Here is a 20,559-nt window from a genome sequence, read left to right on the forward strand (position 1 = left end):
TAAAGTCAATTTTATCTGATATGAGTATTGCTACTCCAGCTTTCTTTTGATTTCCATTTGCATGGAATATCTTTTTCCATCCCCTCACTTTCAGTCAGTACGTGTCCCTAGGTCTGAAGTGGGTCTCTTGTAGACAGCATATATATGGGTCTTGTTTTTGTATACATTCAGCGAACCTGTGTTTTGGTTGGAGTATTTAATCCTTTCACATTTAAGGTAATTATGGATATGTATGTTCCTGTTACCATTTTCTTAATTCGTTTGGGTTAGTTTTTGTAGGTCGTTTTCTTCTCTTGTGTTTCCTTTAGCGTTTGTTGTAGAGCTGGTTTGGTGGTGCTGAATTCTCTTAGCTTTTGCTTGTCTGTAAAGCTTTTGATTTCTCCATCCAATCTGAATGAGATCCTTGCCAGGTAGAGTAATCTTTGTTGTAGGTTCTTCCCTTTCATCATTTTAAATATATTGTGCCACTCCCTTGTGGCTTGTAGAATTTCTGCTGAGAAATCAACTGTTAACCTCATGGGAGTTCCCTTGTATGTTTTTTGTCATTTTTTTCCGTTGTTGCTTTTAATAATTTTTCTTTGTCTTTCATTTTTGCCAACTTGATTACTATGTGTCTTGGCGTGTTTCTCCTTGGGTTTATCCTGCCTGGGACTCTCTGTGCTCCTTGAACTTGGGTGGCTATTTCCTTTCCCATGTTAGGGAAGTTTTCAACTATAATCTCTTCAAATATTTTCTCAGGTCCTTTATCTCTATCTTCTCCTTCTGGGACCCCTATAATGTGAATGTTGTTCTATTTAATGTTGTTCCAGAGGTCTCTTAGGCTGTCTTCATTTCTTTGCATTCTTTTTTCTTTATTCTGTTCCATGGCAGTGAATTCCACCACTCTGTCTTCCAGGTCACTTATCCGTTCTTCTGCCTCAGTTATTGTGCTATTGATTCCTTCTAGTGCAGTTTTCATTTCAGTTATTATATTGTTCATCTTGTTTGTTTGTTCCTTAATTCTTCTCGGTGTTTGTTCTTTAATTCTTCTAGGTCTTTGTTAAATATTTCTTGCATCTTCTCGATCTTTGCCTCCATTCTTTTTCCAAGGTCCTGGATCATCTTCACTATCATTATTCTGAATTCTTTTTCTGGAAGGTTGCCTGTCTCCATTTAGTTGTTTTTCTGGGGTTTTATCTTGTTTGCTCATCTTACATAGTCCTCTGTCTTTTCATTTTGTCTATCTTTCTGTGAATGTGGTTTTTTCCCCACAGTCTGCAGGATTGTAGTTCTTGCTTCTGCTGTCTGCCCTCTGGTGGATGAGGCTATGTAAGAGCTTTCTGCAAGCTTCCTGATGGGAGGGACTGGTTGTGGGTAGAGCTGTCTGTTGCTCTGGTGGGCAGAGATCAGTAAAACTTAAATCTGCTTGTCTGCTGATGGGTGGGGCTGGGTTCCCTCCCTGTTGGTTGTTTAGCCTGAGGCACTCCAGCACTGGAGTTGACCAGTGGAGCTCTTTGGTTGGGTTAATGGTGGACTCTGGGAGGGCTCACGCCAAGGAGTACTTCCCAGAACTTCCGCTGCCAGTGTCCTTGTGCCTGCGGTGAGCCACAGCAACCCCCCACCTCTGCAGGAGACCCTCCAACACTAGCAGGTAGGTCCGGTTCAGTCTCCCATGGCGTCACCGGTCCCTCCCCTGGGTCCTGATGTGCACACTACTTTGTGCGTGCCCTCCAAGCATGGAGTCTTTGCTTCCCCCAGTCCTGTGAAGTCCTGCAATCAAATCCTACCAGCCTTCAAAGTCTGATTCTCTAGGAATTCCTCCTTCTGTTGCCAGACCCTCAGGTTGGGAAGCCTGACGTGGGGCTCAGAATCTTCACTCCAGTGGGTGGGCTTCTGTGGTATAAGTGTTCTCCAGTTTGTGAGTCACCTACCCAGCAGCCGTGGGATTTGATTTTATTGTGATTCAGCCCCTCCTGCCGTCTCATTGCAGCTTCTCCCTTGTTCTTGCATGTGGGGAATCTTTTTTGGTGAGTTCAGCAGTTAGCTGTGATTCCGGTGCTCTCGCAAGAAGAGTAAGCATATGTCCTTCTACTCTGCGCTCTTGAAGCAGTCTCCTCAGTCAGTTTTACTGCTAAATAGCCATATTATAAATAGTGAGAGTCTTGGAATTAACAATATAGTGTAATATTTATTGTTAAATGTCTGAAGGGGCACGTGTCTGCAAACATTGTTGTAAGTACTCCTTAAGTCCTGTCCCTGTGTAGATAATGAGGCAAACAGATAAGAGAGTGATGATAACAGTGATGATTACTCTGAGTGGCTGCAGGGAGAGAGAGGATAATGTGAGCCTTGTCTTCTTCAGCTACATCATTGGCTTAAGTAGGATTTTATAGGCCAATCCGGAAACCTAACTAGCGAGTTCCAAAAGCAGGTTTGCTCACTGTAAAATTTATGTGTGCCTGCTAGAAGAAAAAAAAAAACTCAAAGAAAAGTGTAATAGGAAACAAAACCCCATTATCTTGCTACCTAAAGGGCCATGCCACTCATTTTAAACATGTTTCTTCCAGTTGTTTTGCTTTGTACTTAAGAAAAAAATACTTTTGATTTAGTATTCCCCTTAAAATTATAAACAACTTCTTATTAACAAGTCTTTCTAATATGGGGATATATGTATATGTATAACTGATTCATTTTGTTATAAAGCAGAAACTAACACCATTGTAAAACCATTATATTCCTATAAAGATGTTAAAAAAAAGTATTTCTAAATATATATTTTAAGGATGCAATTACCCATTCCCCGTGGCGTTATGTATTTTTTACTGTTATAAACATGGTTAAACAGGTGACTCATAGCTTTACTTTTTTTCTGACTAAATAACACCAGTTAAGAAAAAAAATCAGAAAGTAAAATTGTAGGGCTTTCCTGGTGGCGCAGTGGTTGAGAGTCCACGTGCCGATGCAGGGGACGCGGGTTCGTGCCCCGGTCCGGGAAGATCCCACATGCCCTGGAGCGGCTTGGCCCGTGAGCCATGGCCGTGAGCCTGCGTGTCTGGAGCCTGTGCTCTGCAATGGGAGAGGCCACAACAGTGAGAGGCCCGCGTACCGCCAAAAAAAAAAAAAAATTGTAAAGAGAAGGAGAATCAGCCATTATTTTCCAGAGAAACCTTTATATGTATTGGGAATTCTTTATATGCTTTTTACTTTTATAGACATATATACAATATACACATACAACTTTAAAAGTTATACACATGTAAGTTAAAGATTTTTGTTCATACTTATATGTATTCCTCGAAGTTAAATTTTTATCCTAACATATCATGTGTATCATTTCATGTCAGGGTAGAATTACGCATCATTTTAGTGGCCCATGATTTGTGTCGTTAAATACAGAACTACGTCATAAGAGTTTTGGCTATATTGGGAAGAAGGCACTTTTAGGAATGGAGATGTTTACATAGAAGAGTATTTCTTTTGTAGTGTGATTTATATAACTAGTCATTTGTTTTTTTTGTTGTTATTTTAATTTATTTATTTAATTAATTTATTTTGGCCTCACTGTGCAGCATGTGGGATCTTAGTTCACTGACCAGGGATCAAACCCACACCCTCTGCATGGGAGCGTGGAGTCTTAACCACTGGATCACGAGGGAGGTCCCTATAACTAGTCCTTTGTTGATGGATATTTGTGTTATTTCTCTATTCTTGCTTTTATAAATAATACTGTGATTAACAGCTATACCTTTTTGATCTTTGTTATCTTGGTAATTTCTTCATGATGATTCTTAAATAACTGATTAACATTTATCCATCTATTCAACGAAAACAGAGCAGTAGAATACATATGGCTTTTAAAAAGCAAATAATATAGAAAGGTTTATTATGAAAAGAAACAACCCCTTGCCTACTCTTCACCTTCTGGTCTTACCTGTCAGAGGCAGCCACTTTTTACTAGTTTTGCTTTTAGTTCCTCTGGCATTACCTCTGTATCTGTAAGTAAAATACTTTTTTTTAACCATTGATTTGTCGTTATCAGTTGACTCTTTGCTTTGATAGGTGGTGTTTCAGTTCTTTCACAGTCCTCTTTTCTCTTCTATGTTTCCTCTCAATATAGTTAGATTCTTGGTCCCCTAACAAATAACTAAGCAAATTTTTAGAACAATTTGGACACTTGATGAATCAAATCGTACTCAAAGGTGAAACAGAACAGTGTTGTTTGTTTATAAATTCTGTTTCCTTCTTAACTCTTGCTTTGTGATCTCTGCTCTTTTTTCATCTGATTTTTTTCCCCAGTTTTACTGGTAAGAGAATTTATATTGTCAACTCTTACATTAAAGGAGAATGATAATCTCCATGAATCTTTCCTGTGAGATTCTCCAGAGCTCCCATGTGGCCTGTAAATAAAAGAGACTAAGTCTTAGGGAAACCATTTCTGTACCTAATCCAAATGTAGAGTTTTAGGTATGGTGTCAGTCTTGTCTCAGGTTTTTTCCTTTGTACTGTCTGAAGCTGAATTATATTAAGAATATTAAAAATCTAGTTCTAAAGAGGATGGGGGTTCCTTTTGGAATCAGTAATCCTTTCCTTAAAGAATATATCAGAGGACAGGAATTTATTTTATTATGCAGTCAATGTATTAGTTATTCTTTTAGTCAGTGATTCAGTGTTACATTTTAATTTTGTTTTGTTTTTGATGGGGTTTCATGATCTGCTCTTAGTTCTCCTGTACTTTTTGCTAATTTGTTTTTGTGGGCATATCAACAGAACAGATATAAGTGAATTAAAGAGCTTTGTTACCTCATGCTTATGCCTCAGCTGCTGAAATCTCTGATGTTATAACTAATGGAAAATGACCTAAAACTCATTTATTTCATCTTAATTTAATACGTTTATATTCTAAGAATAGTTATCTATCTTGCACATATATAAATACAAACTCATGATATCCATGTTTAAAGATGCCCTAGATATCAAGTTAAACTGTATATTTTAAAAATAAGTTGTATGTTCCTATAAAGGTCTTCATGAACCTCATGTTTAATTTGTAAGTAGAAATATTAGTAGCTTCCAATTTTTGTGTATCATGCAGTATCTTAGGTACTCTCCAAAGTGTATCTGTAGTCTTTCATTACATGCCTCTTAAGATTTCCTTATTTTTTTACAAGGTAAGAAAGTGAAACTCTGAGTTCTTTGCCCATAGTAACACAGCTATTAAATGATAGAGCTGAAGTGAGGTATGGTCATGTTTTCTCCTACTGTATTTTCAGTGCCTCAGTTTCTAACATATGGAAGAAGAATAGATAAAACCAAAATGAATAGTAACTAAGATAGAAATTTTGAACATGCAGTTCGCTATTGTGTTACCAAAGCCAATCATGTGAAGTTCAGGTTAGGTGAATAGGATAAAATACTTCTAGATCTGCCATGTCTTTTCCTAGTCAGACGTGAATCTTCATAAGTTGCCTGTTGATGCCTTTGGATATTGTGATGTATTGCATGTAGAAACCATAAGTTATCTCTGCAGCTCTTGATTAACGTTGTTATTTCTCAAATTGGTCCTTTGAAATTGATTCCCATATGAAAATCATCTTCTTTCCCATTACTATTCAGTTTGCTTCCTCAGCTCTAGATTCTATCTCTGTCTCTCTCATCTTTAGACAACATTTGAATATCATGTAATTCACCCGTTTAAATGTACAGTTACTGGATCTTAGCATATTCAGAGCTGTATAGCCCTCACCAAAATCAATTTTGGGACATTTTCATTACCCGGAAAAGAAACCTGGTGTCCCTTATTAGCCCATTACTCCCCAGTCACCCAGCTCTAGGCAACCACTAATCTACTTTCTGTTTCTGATAGATCTGCCCATTCTGAACATTTCATGTAAGTGGAATCATACAATATCTGGTCCTTTTGATGACTGACTTCTCTTAGCATAATGTTTTTGTGGCTGAATAGTATCTATTGTGTGGATATACCTTATTTTATTTATCTCTTCATCAGTTAATAGGTACTTGCGTCATTTCCACTTTTTGGGTATTTTGAATAAGGAACGTTCGTATACAGATATTTTTGGTGGACATTCTAGCCTCTCTTTTATCCTTATAATATAAATGAGGTAAGATTACATAATCATTTAAAAAATCAGTGGCTCCTCTTTGCTGACAGCAAAAAATTAAAATATCTTGGCAAAGAATATGTAGTTTTTCTACAGTCTGGCTATAATCAGGCTACAGTTGTACCAGCTTCATTCCACTTACCTCTCTTTCCCCCAACCCTTTCTAAAGAGAACCCCTTACCTAAAACATGTGGAACATGTTTTACCTTCTTACCCTCTGTACTCAGTAAATTTCTTTTAAAAATAATATCTCTAATTCTTGGTCTGAACTCAAGCTTTTTACTTCTCAAGGTGCAACTCAGATTTTACTAAGCCTTCCCCAGTTTCAGACCTAGTTACTTCTGGTTTTTAATCAATGCTTTAAATACATATCCTTATAGGATTTATCACATGATTTGTTTCTTTACTTACTGTGATTTTCTTTCTATTGGAACTTCTAAGGACAAGGGCTATTTCATTTTTAAAGCTTAATACAGTGCCTGACAGAGCACTGATGCTTAGTCAGTGTTGACTGTATGTCAGAGGAGGTAAAATTAGGAATCATATCAAATTGGTTTGTATTACGGTTATCTGTCCTGTCCTTTATATTCTGTCCTAACATTAGCAGACCCTTTATTAAACAAAACAAAACAACTTTTGTTATATGTCAGTTATACCTCAGTTAAAAAAAATAATTAACCAGTCTAAAAAAATATCTGTTTTGGGCCTTCTTCTGTGTGGTGCTAGGTCTGTATTGATCCTAGGACTGCTGAAATTAGGTTGTTTGTCTTAAAGGTCTTAAAGATCTTCTGTCTTTAAAATTCTGAGATTCTTACTTTGGTTTAGTTTTAGTTTAGGACATTACTGATTCATCTTATGATAATCTTGTTTGTTCTTTTATAATTCTGAGCAGAGAAATTAGCCATATGGATTCCATTGAGAGGGTGAGCACTGTCTTGAATATGCAACAATTAACACTGACCAAATAGATCCAGAAATAAATTTAGCTATGGTTTTTGCCCCTGGTTTATAAATTCAGACTTTTTCATATTTTCATTTACTAGTTTTCAGAATTAGCTTAGAGACTACCTGAAACTTTGATATGAACCTACTTCTAAATTTATCTTCTCTAGCCCTGACTCCTCTTCTGAGCTTAGATTCAGATATTGAACTGGCTACTTATCACTTCCATTTGGATATCTAATAGGCATATATTGCTTTTGATTACCCTTTCCCCTAAATCTGCTCTCCCTATCTCACATGAATATCTCCACCCACTGAATATTTCAAGCCATAGACTTAAAAGCCATCCTGTATTTCCATAATAGTAATCACTTTAAAATATATATTTAAAAAATTATTAAATCTGTTACGATTATCTTATTACCTTCAGCTAGGATGTAAACTCCATGAAGACAGAGATTTTAGAGCCTTATTCACCTAATTTTGTATCCCATGTACCAGTGCATAGCATACAATTTGTTCTCAATAAATGTATATTAAATAAGTGAATCAGTCAATCCTCATTCCCTTTTGTCCCTTCCCTTCCGTTCAGTCAAATCAGTAGCAATTCTGTTTGGCTCTGCCTCTAATATACAACCCAAATTGGTCCACTTCTTTTCATCTTTATTTTTACTGTTCTAAGCTATCATCAGTTTTGGCCTAGCTTATTGTGATAGCTTTTAAATGAATCTGTTTCCATTCTTGTACTCTTCAATTCTTTCTTTTCACAAAGCAACCAAAATGATCTTTGGAAAGCATCAGATCTGGTCATGCTCCTGCTTAAAATTTCCAGTAGTGGGACTTCCCTGGTGGTCCAGTGGTTAAGAATCCGCCTTCCAATGCAGAGGTTGTGGGTTCGATCCCTGGTCGGGGAACTAAGATCCCACATGCCGTGGGGCAACTAAGCCTGCGTGCCGCAACTAATGAGGCTTTACATGCCACCACTAGAGAAGACCGTGCGCTGCAATGAAGACCCAGCGCAGCCAAAAAAAAAAAAAAAGAAAAGAAAAATTTCCATTAGCTTTCTATTCCACTTAGAATAATATCCCAAGTCCTTACCATGCCTACAAGTCCTTAAGTAATATTGCCTCTGCTGCCATCTCCTCTTAGCCTCATGATGGGGGGACTACCCCGGACCCCCTACTTGTAACAGTTTAATCACTCCCATTTCTTGACCTTGTCAAGATCTCATGGTCTTATGTTATACCTGTTGTTTCTGTGCCATGTGAGGTCTTTTCCTAGTTTTTGTTATTACTATGTAACAAATCACCACAGAATTAACAGCTTAAAATAGCACCCATTTATTACTTCACAGATTCTGTGGGTCTGGGCTAGCAGGGTCCTCTGCTCAGGACCATGCTGAAATTAAAGTGTTGGCAAGGACTGGAATCTCATGTAAGGCTTGGGGTTCACTTCCATACACATTAGGATAGTTGGAAGAATTTATTTCCTTGTAGTTGTTGGACTGAGGTCCCTGTTTTCTTGCTGGCTGTTGGCTAGGAATTGCTCTCAGCTCCTAGAGGCTACCTTTGGGTCCTTGCTATGTGGTCCTTGCATAACCTGTAAGTCAGCTTAGTCTTTAAGAAGGCAGGAGAGGGGCTTCCCTGGTGGCGCAGTGGTTGAGAATCTGCCTGCCAATATAGGGGACAGGGGTTCGAGCCCTGGTCCGGGAAGATCCCACATGCTGTGGAGCAGCTGGGCCTGTGCGCCACAACTACAGAGCCTGCGCGTCTGGAGCCTGTGCTCCGCAACAAGAGAGGCCGCGATAGTGAGAGGCCCGCGCACCGCGATGAAGAGTGGCCCCCGCTTGCCGCAACTAGAGAAAGCCCTCGCACAGAAACGAAGACCCAACACAGCCAAAAATAAATATAAAAAATACATTAGAAAAAGAAAACAGGAGAGTACCTTTTTGATTCACTGTGCTTTAAAGAGCTCACCTAGTAAGTTCATACCCACCCAGGATAATCTTTTTCTTGATTAACTTGAAGTCAACTGTGTAGTTACCTAGTCATAGGAGTGATATTCCATCATATTCACTGGTATATTAAGGGGAAGGAATTATACAGGGTACGAGCACCAGAGACAGGAATATTGAGAACCATTTTAGAATTCTGCTTGCAACAATTTGTCCTCTGGCCCCGAAGGATTCACACTTGGTGTGCTGTTTGTTACCTTTTATACCTAGACATGCTTGGAGGCCAGGTGTTTTTTTTTTTTTTTGCGGTACGCGGGCCTCTCACTGCTGTGGCCTCTCCCGTTGTGGAGCACAGGCTCTGGACGCGCAGGCACAGCAGCCATGGCTCCTGGGCCCAGCCGCTCCGCGGCATGTGGGATCCTCCCGGACCGGGGCACGAACCCGTGTCCCCTGCATCGGCAGCGGACTCTCAACCACTGCACCACCAGGGAAGTCCCAGGTGTTTTTTTCTTAGTTTTATTCTATTGTTACTGATCTGTGGTAGGTACTCAACTGTTAACATTGAAAAAGCAGCTAATCTGCTTTTCTTTCTCTTGTTTCCATTGCCAATTAATAAATATGAAAAGAAACAATCTTCAGAATTGAACCCACTACTACAGAGTCCATGATAGAACTGATGACTTAAAAAAAAAAAAAGCACAACATGAGAGTTGCGAGTTAAGTTTTATTGGGGGCAAAAATGCAGACTGCAGTTCGGGAGACAGCATTTCAGATAGTTCTGAGAGACTGCTCCAGAGAGGTGATGGCGGGAGCCAGGTAATATTGAAGTTTTGTAACAAAGGGCAGATAGTCTGAACGTCAAAAGATTATTGTTAATTAAAGAAAACCAGATCTCTCAAGTTAAGGAATTTAGCGCTTTTCTATGTATGGGAGGATGCAAGAGACTGGGCTCACTGAAATCATTCCTTTGGTATGCACCTCAGCTTTCTGGGGCCAGTATCCTGTGTTTTCACATCCTGAGTTTCCTCAGGGCTCATGGTAGGGAGTGGTTACAGTCTGATGGCTGCTAGGTGGCAGGTATATATATATATATATTTTAAAATATTTATTTATTTATTTGGCTGCATTGGGTATTGGTTTGCGGCACGTGGGATCTTGGGTGTAACGTGTGGGATCTTTTGTTGTGGTGCATGGGCTTTTCGTTGTAGCACATGTGCTCCTCGCTAGTTGTGGTGAGCAGGCTCCAGAGCTCACGGGCTTGGTAGTTGCGGCACAAGGGTCCTCTCTCTCTCTCTCTTTTTTTAAAAAAAGATTTATTTATTTATTTTATTTGGTTGCGCTGGGTCTTAGTTGCGGCAGGCAGCCTCCTTAGTTGTGGCATTCGAACTCTTGGTTGTGGCATGCATGTGGGATCTAGTGCCTTGACCAGGGATCGAAGCTGAGCCCCCTGCATTGGGAGTGCAGAGTCTTATCCACTGTGCCACCAGGGAAGTCCCATGAGGGCTCTCTTGTGGCCCATGGGCTCTAGAGTGCGTGAGCTCAGTAGTTGTGGCACTCTGACTATCGTAGTTGTGGGCCACAGGCTCTAGATCGCGCTAGCTCAGTAGGTTGCGGTGTGCGGGTTTAGTTGCCCCGTGGCATGTGGGATCTTAGTTCCCTGACCAGGGCTCGAACCCGCGTCTACTGCATTGGAAGGGGGATTCTTAACCACTGGATCACCAGGGAAGTCCCGGCAGGTAGTCTTTTCAGCGCTGAGTTTCCTCAGGGCTCACCAGCTCACATTGGAGGGCTGCAGATGTTGATGACTGTGACATCCTTTGTTTAAATATTACATTTATCAGAACTGTCCAGGATAGCATCTGTTTGCTTGAGTATTTAAGTATTACTGGAATCATGAAATTGCCTTTTTTTTTAATGTGAAAAACAACTTGAATATCTGAAGTTCCATATGGTTCAACCTAATAAGTGTAGCTAAGAGTAGAACAAAGAGGAAAGTCACTTACTTTCTCTTTTTCTTGGTTATGGGAGGGGATTGGCAGTGGTAATGTCAGAGAGACTTTGAAAAATGTCATGATACGTATCTAGTATCCACTGTAATGTTCCTTTTTAGTTGACTAAACCAGCTTCTATTTATTTCCCAATATCTGTAATTAAAAATATCTCTAGATATTGGGAAATAAATGACCTGAAGGAAGAACTAGGATGACATACATGAAAAACTAATCAGAAGGAGAAACTGCTTATCCATTCAGCTGCTAGAGGATCTCATAGAGTGTTGAAATTAACCAAGTAAGAAAAGCTTTGGAATCTTTCCAGTCTACCAGAAATTGAACTTGGTCATTTCCATGTGGGAATTGCAGCTGTTGGAATGCTTTTATTTATTTTATTTTTATTTTTTTGCGGTACGCGGGCCTCTCAGTGCTGTGGCCTCTCCCGCTGCGGAGCGCAGGCTCAGCGGCCATGGCTCACGGGCCCAGCCGCTCCGCGGCATGTGGGATCTTCCCGGACCTGGGCACGAACCCGCGTCCCCTGCATTGGCAGGCGGACTCTCAACCACTGCGCCATCAGGGAAGCCCTGGAATGCTTTTAGATGACTTTACTAAATAAACTTCATCTTGGGCTAAAAAGTTACGGGGTGGCTTCTCAGACATAAACCATGTGCCCTTTTAACCTTTATATTAGTCATTTTTTGCTGAAAACATTAATATTTCTTGATAGGAATCCTTTGTAATTCTTTTAATAAAGATTTAATTATTGTGTGTTTTTAAGTGCTATTATGTTTTTATTGCATATATTGTGCAATATATGCATATATTATGTAGATGCAATGAATAAAGATATACTACTGTATATATGTGTCTATAACGTTTAACAATATATCTGTATTCATTCAATGACTGTCTAGAATTCAGTCACAGGTCTATACGTGAGTACTTCCTTTAAACAAAGTTTATTCTCTCTAGATTTGCTGATTGGAATATTCTGAATAAATTCATCAGTGCTTTACTGTTCTCATTTTTTTTCTTTACCCTATTACTCTCTTGGTACATAAAGTGGCAGAGGTGGAAGAACACCATGGCGGTGTGTAAGACATTCAGAGGAAATGTGGGTGCCTGCTTATTGTATAATAAAGATAATGTCTCTTTCTGGAGCAAAAGGCAGCATGCTTACTGCCCATTATAAAAGATTCAAGTTCCTAAGTGCAGTGTTCTTTCAGGTAATGCAAGTCACCATATGTGCACTTGTCACCTGGCCCTCTTTGTGTTGCCCTGGGACTCAGGTTCAAAGTGTGGCGCAAAAATGCTCATACTCTGGCTACTGCTGTTGTTGAAAGTAATAAATAGTCCTTTGTTTTGTCAAAAAAAAAAAAAACCCCAGAAAGTTCATATTTGGTGATGATCATGAGGTGCCCCTAGAGCCAGATTCACACACTGGCTGCCTGTGTACTTTTTTTTTTAATGCCTGTGTACTTAATCTATAGATGTGCTTTATTTGGCTTGTACAGTGTTTTGGAGGTCAGGAAAATTTCATGTAAAAATCTTTATTTTTAGTTTTTCTTGAAAACTTGGAAGATACTGCATGGCTTATTTGGAATTCCTGAATGGCAGCACTTGGCTACAGCTGAGTATCTGAGTATCTACTGCCCTATGGGGGATGGGTATTCTGTCCAGTTCTCCATAGTCCCTACTTCCTGTTGCTTAAACCTGGCCATTTTCCCCCCACATCTGTTTCCCACATAGTATTTTCATTGCTCTGGGGTCATGAGAGAATGATCATGTTCAGGAAACTTTAATTTTTAAATTACTATTATTTGAAAATTGTAGTTTATGTATTATAGCCTTTAATTGACCAGAATATTTTTTCAAATCAGGTAATATAGTGCTAAATAAAGCAACTTTAAAAAAAATTATTATTATTTATTTTATTTATTTATTTTTGGCTGTGTGGGGGTCCTCATTGCTGCACGTGGGCTTTCTCTAGTTGCATCGAGTGGCGGCTGCTCTTCATTGCGGTGCATGGGCTTCTCATTGCGGTGGCTTCTCTTGTTGCGGAGCATGAGTTCTAGGGCGCCTGGGCTTCAGTAGTTGTGGTGCACAGACTCAGTAGTTGTGGCTCTTGGGCTCTATAGCGCAGGTTCAGTAGTTGTGGTGCATGGGTTTAGTTGCTCTGCAGCATGTGGGATCTTCCCGGACCAGGGCTCAAACCCGTGTGCCCTGCATTGGCAGACGGATTCTTAACCACTGCGCCAACAAGGAGGCCCTCAACTTTATGCTTACTGACTCATCTTAGTTTCCATGGCCTTTATGGTTTAGCTTTAAACTCTCAAAAGATTCTTCAAGTTACATTTGGTCAGCAACCACAAAGTATTATTGATTTTATAGGAGATGATTTTAGGTAGAACTCTTTTTTTTTTTTTTTTTTTTTGCTGTACGCGGACCTCTCACTGCTGTGGCCTCTCCCGTTGCGGAGCACAGGCTCCGGACGTGCAGGCTCAGTGGCCATGGCTCACAGGCCAAGCCGCACCGCGGCACGTGGGATCTTCCCAGACTGGAGCATGAACCCGTGTCCCCCGCATTGGCAGGCGGACTCGCAACCACCGCGCCACCAGGGAGGCCCCTAGGTAGAACTCTTGAATGAAAATTTACTAGCTAGCTGAAGTTTCCACCAAGATAAAAATTTTAGAGGTTTTCTTTTAATTTATTTTCTTTTCAAATTCTTACTCCTTGTAGAACAGCAGTATAACTAGTACCAGTGTAACTAGTATTGTACCCCAGGTCCTAAGTAATTTGCTTGTTTTGGTCTGTAAACTGTTTTAGGGAGTGGAAGAGGATTATAACATTCGTGCATAGAAGTGCATAAAACATAAAAGTAGAGTTTAACAAATAATTTTAAAGCAAAATCTATGTCTCACCCCTCAGGTGTGAAAAAATAAAACATAATGTGGCCTTACCTGATCTTAACTCCTTGTCTTCCCAATATATCTGCCTTAAAAAAAAATTCCTGCTCTTATTTACAGCGTTGCCATCCATTTATGCATTTCTAAATTAGTATAGTCAAGTTTTGTTTGTTTTGGAACTTTTTTGGAATCATACTCTGTAGTCTTCTGTGTTCTCTTTCACTCAGTATCATTAATGAGTGTCATTCAAGTTGTGATGTGTCGCTGTAGTTTTAAATTTGATGTCCACATAGGAAAATATTTCATTATTGATCCATTCTCCTGCTAATGAATGGCTGTGTTATTTCCAGTTTTGGGTAGTAAGAACAATGCAACTATGGACATTTTTGTACACGTACCTTGGTGCACATTTTCCTGTTTCTCGCAAATGTATACCTAGGAAGAGCTAGGTTACAGGGTATACTTGTTTTCAACGTTACTAACTAATGCCAAATTCTTTTCCAAAGAGCTTATACCAATTTACATTTCCACCAGCATATGAATGAGAATTCTGGATGCTCTACATTATTGCCAATGCAAAACTATAATATCTATAAAAAGTAAATGTTTCTTGGGCATATAATCTTTTAAACTTAAATACGGGACACACACACACTGCATACCGCACAATGTTTGATTAATTTTGCTTAAGATGAATATTACATAAAAGACAAAAATATTCTAGCTTTGGAGGTGGTTAAGTAGTTGCCATAATTAGCTACTTTATACTTCTACTCCCAGCCTCCATAATTGAGACGGTACTAATAATAAATAATGGGAAAACATGGTTTTTTCCCCTTTACATGAGAACCTCTTGTCACTACCTTCAAAGGACATGGATTATAACAGTATGATCTGAAATGGAATAAGTTAGCCAGAGAGGAGAAGAAACTGTAGCCAGAGACTAGAAAATTCAATAATCATTCATCTAGGAATATTTTGAAAGAAGATATTCAAAGTTTCATGTAATTTTGAATTTTATCCTCAACAACTTCATTAGACCTTGTGCCATTGCCTTGGGATAGGGTTGTGTTACCTACTTATATTTTGTATAATTTCTAATTGAAGATGGTATACCTTTTTCCTGGGCAAAGATAGTAAGCTCTATAGTACACTGAAAGCAAACATGTAGTACATAATGCAGTATGACAGTTGTAATAGGGGGTCTTTTTGAATTAAATAGATCACAGTGAAGGCCAGAGATTTATTGCATGTAGTAGCTTTTTTTGGGAGAATTTTTAAGAATGACATGATTCTCCTATTATTTTGATACAGATTTATTTTCTTTGGTTTGCTTTTATTAGTAGAAACCTCCAAATTTGGGAGGGAATACTCTACTAGAATATACAATACCAAAGGATTCCTGCAATTTGCCTACCTCTTTAGGAACAGCAGAGAATGCATACTTCAGGGATATTTGCCTATGAAGGTTGTTTTTCACTGGTGCTTGCTTTAAGGAAAATTTTAATGTTAGCAGTAGCATGTGCTTTGGCTAAATGCCTTTTCTCCTTTTGTCAAACATCTGTATTTCATGGGGTGATAACAATATTCTAAAAAGTGCACTTAAGCAGTTTTCAGGGAAACATGAACACTAATCTTTTTTTTTTTAAATATTTGTGTATTTATTTTTTTTATCTTTGGCTGTGTCGGGTCTTAGTTGTGGCACGCGGGATCTTCGTCGTGGCATACAGGATCTTTTGTTGCAGCACGCAGGCTCTTCCTTGCGGTGCATGGGCTTCTCTCTAGTTATGTATGGCGCATGGGCTCCAGAGCCTGTGGGCTCTGTAGTTTGTGGCACGCGGGCACTGAACACTAATCTTTATCTGAAATCATTGATTTAGTTATTCTGGTCTTTGTCAGTAGAACATAGAAGAATCTCTTTGTAGTTCTAAAGGGTGTATCTTTTCTTTTTTACTCTTGATTATTTCACATATTCATTTCAATTGGTGGCAGTTCACATCTATGTATTTTTTATGTCTTCAGTTATGTTACTTTATTTTCTCATTATTTGCTATTTTTACCTTTTTTTGCTCTCATATATTTAAGTTCCTAGTTTTTGAGGTAAGATTATTTCTTCAGGGTATGTATTCCAAAATGGAATCATTCTTTGGGTGTGGTTTTAAGGCAGCTGTGATGCATTGCTCTGTAGTTTTGGGGACATGGTAAACGCATTCACAGTATCCTGTCTACGTCCTGTTTCCTTAGTTCCTTGGCAATATTGGGGTGAAGTTTTTTTAAAAAAACTTATTGTGTTATTTGTGATATGCATGTAGTAATATATTTTATTTATTTTTAAATTTTATTGAAGGATAGTTGATTTATAATGTATTAATTTCTGCTGTATAGCAAAGTGATTCAGTTATACATTCTTTTTCGTATTCTTTTCCATTGTGGTTTATCACAGGATATTGAATATGCTTCCCTGTGCCATATAGTAGGACCTTGTTTATCCATTGTATATATAATAATTCGCATCTGCTAACCCCAAACTCCTACTCCATCCCTCCCCAACCCCCCTCCCTCTTGGCAACCACAAGTCAGTTTATATCTGTGAGTCTGTTTCTCTTTCATAGATATGTTCATTTGTGTTGTATTTTAGGTTCCGCATATAAGTGATATCATATTGTATTTGTCTTTCTCTTTCTGACTTACTTCACTTAGTATGATAGTCTCTAGGTTCGTCCGTGTTGCTGCAAATGGCATTATTTCATTCTTTTTAATGGCTGAGTAATATTCCAGTGTGTGTGTGTGTGTGTGTGTGTGTGTACCACATCTTTATTTCCATGTCTTGGCTGTAGTAAATAGTGCTGCTATGAACATAGGGGTGCACGTATTTTTTTGAATTATAGTTTTATCTGGGTATATTCCCAGGAATGGGATTGCTGGATCATATGGCAACTCTATTTTTAGTTTCTGAAGGAACTTACATACTTATTTCCATAGTGGCTGCACCAGTTTACATTCCCAGCAACAGTGTAGGAAGGTTCCCTTTTCTCCACACCCCCTCAAGCATTTGTTATTTGTAGACTTTTTAATGATGACTATTCTGACTGGTGTGAGGTGATACCTCATTGTAGTTTTGGTTTGCATTTCTCTAATAATGAGCAATGTTGAGCATCTTTCCATGTGCCTATGAGCCATCTGTATGTCTTCTTTGGAAAAATGTCTATTTAGGTCTTATGCCCACTTTTCAATTTTTTTTTTTTTTTTTGGTTATTGAGTTGTATGAGCTGTTTTTATATTTTGGAAATTAAGCCCTTGTTGGTTGCATCATTTGCAAATATTTTCTCCCAGCCTGTAGGTTATCCATTTTGTTTATGGTTTCCTTTGTTGTGCAAAAACTTATAAGTTTGATTATATCCCATTTGTTAATTTTTGCTTTTATTTCTATTGCCTTTGGTGGACTGACCTAAGAAAACATTGGTACGGTTTATGGCAGAAAATGTTTTGCTTGTGTTCTCTTCTAGGAGTTTTGTGATGTTGTGTCTTATATTTAAGTCTTTAAGCCATTTTGAGTTTATTTTTGTGTATGGTATGAGGGTGTGTTCTAACTTCATTGATTTACATGCGGCTGTTCAACTTTCCAACACCACTCTTGCTAAAGAGACTGTCTTTTCTCCATTGTTATATTCTTGTCCCCTTTGTTGAAGATTAACTGACCATAGGTGTGTGAGTTTATTTCTGGCTCTCTATTCTGTTCCATTCGTCCATATATCTGTTTTTTGTTCCAATACCACACTGTTTTGATTACTGTAGCTTTGTAGTGTTGTCCGAAGTCCCGAGGGTTATGCCTCCTGCTTTGTTCTGTTTCCTCAGGGTTGCTTTGGCACTTCTGGGTCTTTTATGGTTCCATATAAATTTTAGGATTATTTGTTTTAGTTATGTGAAAAGTGTCATGGGTAGTTTGATAGGGATCAAACTAAGTCTGTAGATCACTTTGGGTAGTATGGCCATGTAATAGTATCTTTTAATATTAATTTATTCTTTTTTTTTTTTTTTTTTTTTTTTTTGGCGGTACGCGGGCCTCTCACTGTTGTGGCCTCTCCCGTTGCGGAGCACAGGCTCCGGATGCGCAGGCTCAGCGGCCATGGCTCACGGGCCCAGCCGCTCTGCGGCATGTGGGATCCTCCCGGACCGGGGCACGAACCCGTGTCCCCTGCATCGGCAGGCGGACTCTCAACCACTGCGCCACCAGGGAAGCCCAGATATTAATTTATTCTTAATAGCAGTTTGAAAAACATTTTTCCATATTATGATTTTTTGCCCTGGGTAAATTTAATCTTTGATTGTTTTATCAGAATGAATTGGAGAATTGACTTGACATTTTATATAGCTAACTTCTTTCACTTTGTTTCATTGTGCAAATTTTTTTCCTAATGTTAAAAATATGTGTCCATTTTGATGCTTTGCTTTAGTAGAATATCAAAATAATTTATTCTAGAGTGTGTGAAACAAGAATATGAATTTATAAAGCCTTGTTGGTGAGAAATTTGCTTGTAAGAACTCTTCATTTCTGGTTATTAATTTTCTAAAGTAGATGTTTAGATAGCATTCTGACTTGTATCCTTTGAAAAATTGCCCTGATGAGATTTATAAATGCTGTAACATTTCATGGTAAACCTCATGCCCTTTTAAATGTAATTTTCACTCCAAATTGGAAACAAAGTTTTTCAAGGAAATCATAAAGCTATTTAAAAAGCAGGGAAGAAATTAAATACAATTAATTTCAGTTTTAAACTTTGGTCACATTTTAGCATATTCGTGTCTCTTACTAGCCTGGAAGCTTTTGACTGTAGTTAGTTCTCCATAAGTCCATTTTATTTCAGCTTTGGGAACAGGTAGCTGAGTCTTTAGGCATTTATTTCTGTTTTAGATAGACATAATGGATTCTAGGGTTAGATTATCAAGGAGTAGACTTTCTTCAGAGCCTCTGACTGATTGATTGAATTCCAGGAAAATCTAATGTCATTTGGAGACCACTTTCATTTCTCCCTGGGTAGAGTTTTTAACTCTATGGTAGAATTCAGAGGATCTAAGAACTTGGGTAAAATAGCTAATTGACTGTTGAACTATATTAGAAAATAAAAATGATAGGAAAAAAAAGAAACGCCTACATGCTTTCTTTTAAGATCTTTGTGTATCTTCTTACAGATCTTTTTAATGTGACATGTATACTTGTGAGTATATTATATATATGCACACATATGTAGATGTAGATACACATATAGAAATATATATACATGTACATGTGCATGTACATGTATATTTAGATGTACTTTTTTAAAAACAAAAATGAGATTATGCTCTATAAGTAACTTTTTTTGGTTCAGGTTTATTGAGGTATAATTTACCTAAAGTAAAATTCACCTTTTTTAGTATACAGTTCTGTTAGTTTTGACAAGCACAAAGAGATGTAATCTGCACTACAGACATGATACAGAACAGTTATGTCATCCCCCCAGAATCTCCCTGTGCCCCTTTCGTAGTTATCCTCTTCCCTTGTAATAATGTATTTCTTTTTCATTCCTTTTACAAAATATCATATAAATGGCATCGTACAGTATGTAGTTTCTAGTCTGGCTTTTTTCATTTAGCATAGTTTTTCCTTTAAGATTTTTAGTTTTAGGTATGTTTCAAGAATCTTTTATCGAATGGATGAAAATATTCATGTCTTTTTTTCTAGGAATTTCATTTGTTCAATTTTGAAATTTTAAGCCTTTAGTCAGTCTGGCACTTACTTTAGTATAAAGTGTGAGACAGATACTTCCATATTTAAAAAATTAGCTACTTTGGCAATATTTATGAAGATTGAGTTACTAATACTCTTACTAAATTGATTTCCTCACAGGTAACACAAGTAGCAAGACAGCCGGGACCCCCAACCCCTTCCCCTTACTCAGCACATGAAATAAACAAGGGGCATCCAAATCTAGCGGCAACGCCCCCGGGACATGCATCGTCCCCTGGACTCTCTCAAGTAAGAAAAACCTTTTTTTTCCTAAAAGAAATTTCCATGTCAGAGCTGAATTTCTATTTTTCTTTTTTTAAAAAAATTATTTATTTATTTAGTTATTATTTATTTTTGGTTGCATTGGGTCTTTGTTGCTGTGCCTGGGCTTTCTCTAGTTGTGGCGAGCGGGGGCTATTCTTAATTGCGGTGCACAGGCTTCTCATTGCGGTGGCTTCTCTTGCTGTGGAGCATGGGCTCTAGGTGCGCGGGCTTCAGTAGTTGTGGCTCACGGGCTCTAGAGTACAGGCTCAGTAGTTGTGGTACATGGGCTTAGTTGCTGCGCGGCATGTGGGATCTTTCCGGACCAGGGCTGGAACCCGTGTCCCCTGCATTGGCAGGCAGGTTCTTAACCACTGTGCCACCAGGGAAGCCCGAATTTCTATTTTTCTAAAGCAAACTTTTAAGCAAACATACAACATTACTTGAAGAGTAATTTCTATTTTCTCTTATACATTTTTTTAGACACACCTCCCATGATAGTGACTACTAACAGTTTTACACATTTCATTTATGGAGTAATTCAAAATAAACTGTCAGTGATATTTAGTTTTCCTTTTTGTTGTTTTAGAAATTAGAGTATGACTCTATAAAGTTCATTAAAAATCTCGTAAAGCAC

The 20,559-nt window shown here is 38.4% G+C and overlaps 1 protein-coding gene across 16 annotated transcripts in view; it reads left to right on the forward strand.

Annotated features, from left to right (window-relative positions):
• Positions 1-20,559, forward strand: part of EIF4G3 (eukaryotic translation initiation factor 4 gamma 3) — a 366,964-nt gene that overhangs the window by 105,481 nt on the left and 240,924 nt on the right. For 12 of the 16 annotated variants that reach the window (XM_060310039.1, XM_060310035.2, XM_060310007.1 and 9 more), the window contains one exon: positions 19,782-19,910. The exons of the other annotated variants lie outside the window; for them this stretch is intronic. The gene's annotated coding sequence lies outside the window, so the exon portion shown is untranslated. The remainder of the gene's footprint in view (positions 1-19,781; positions 19,911-20,559) is intronic. 16 annotated transcript variants of the gene reach the window in all.

This window comes from Globicephala melas, chromosome 1, assembly GCF_963455315.2.
Source record: "Globicephala melas chromosome 1, mGloMel1.2, whole genome shotgun sequence".
NCBI lineage: Eukaryota > Metazoa > Chordata > Mammalia > Artiodactyla > Delphinidae > Globicephala > Globicephala melas.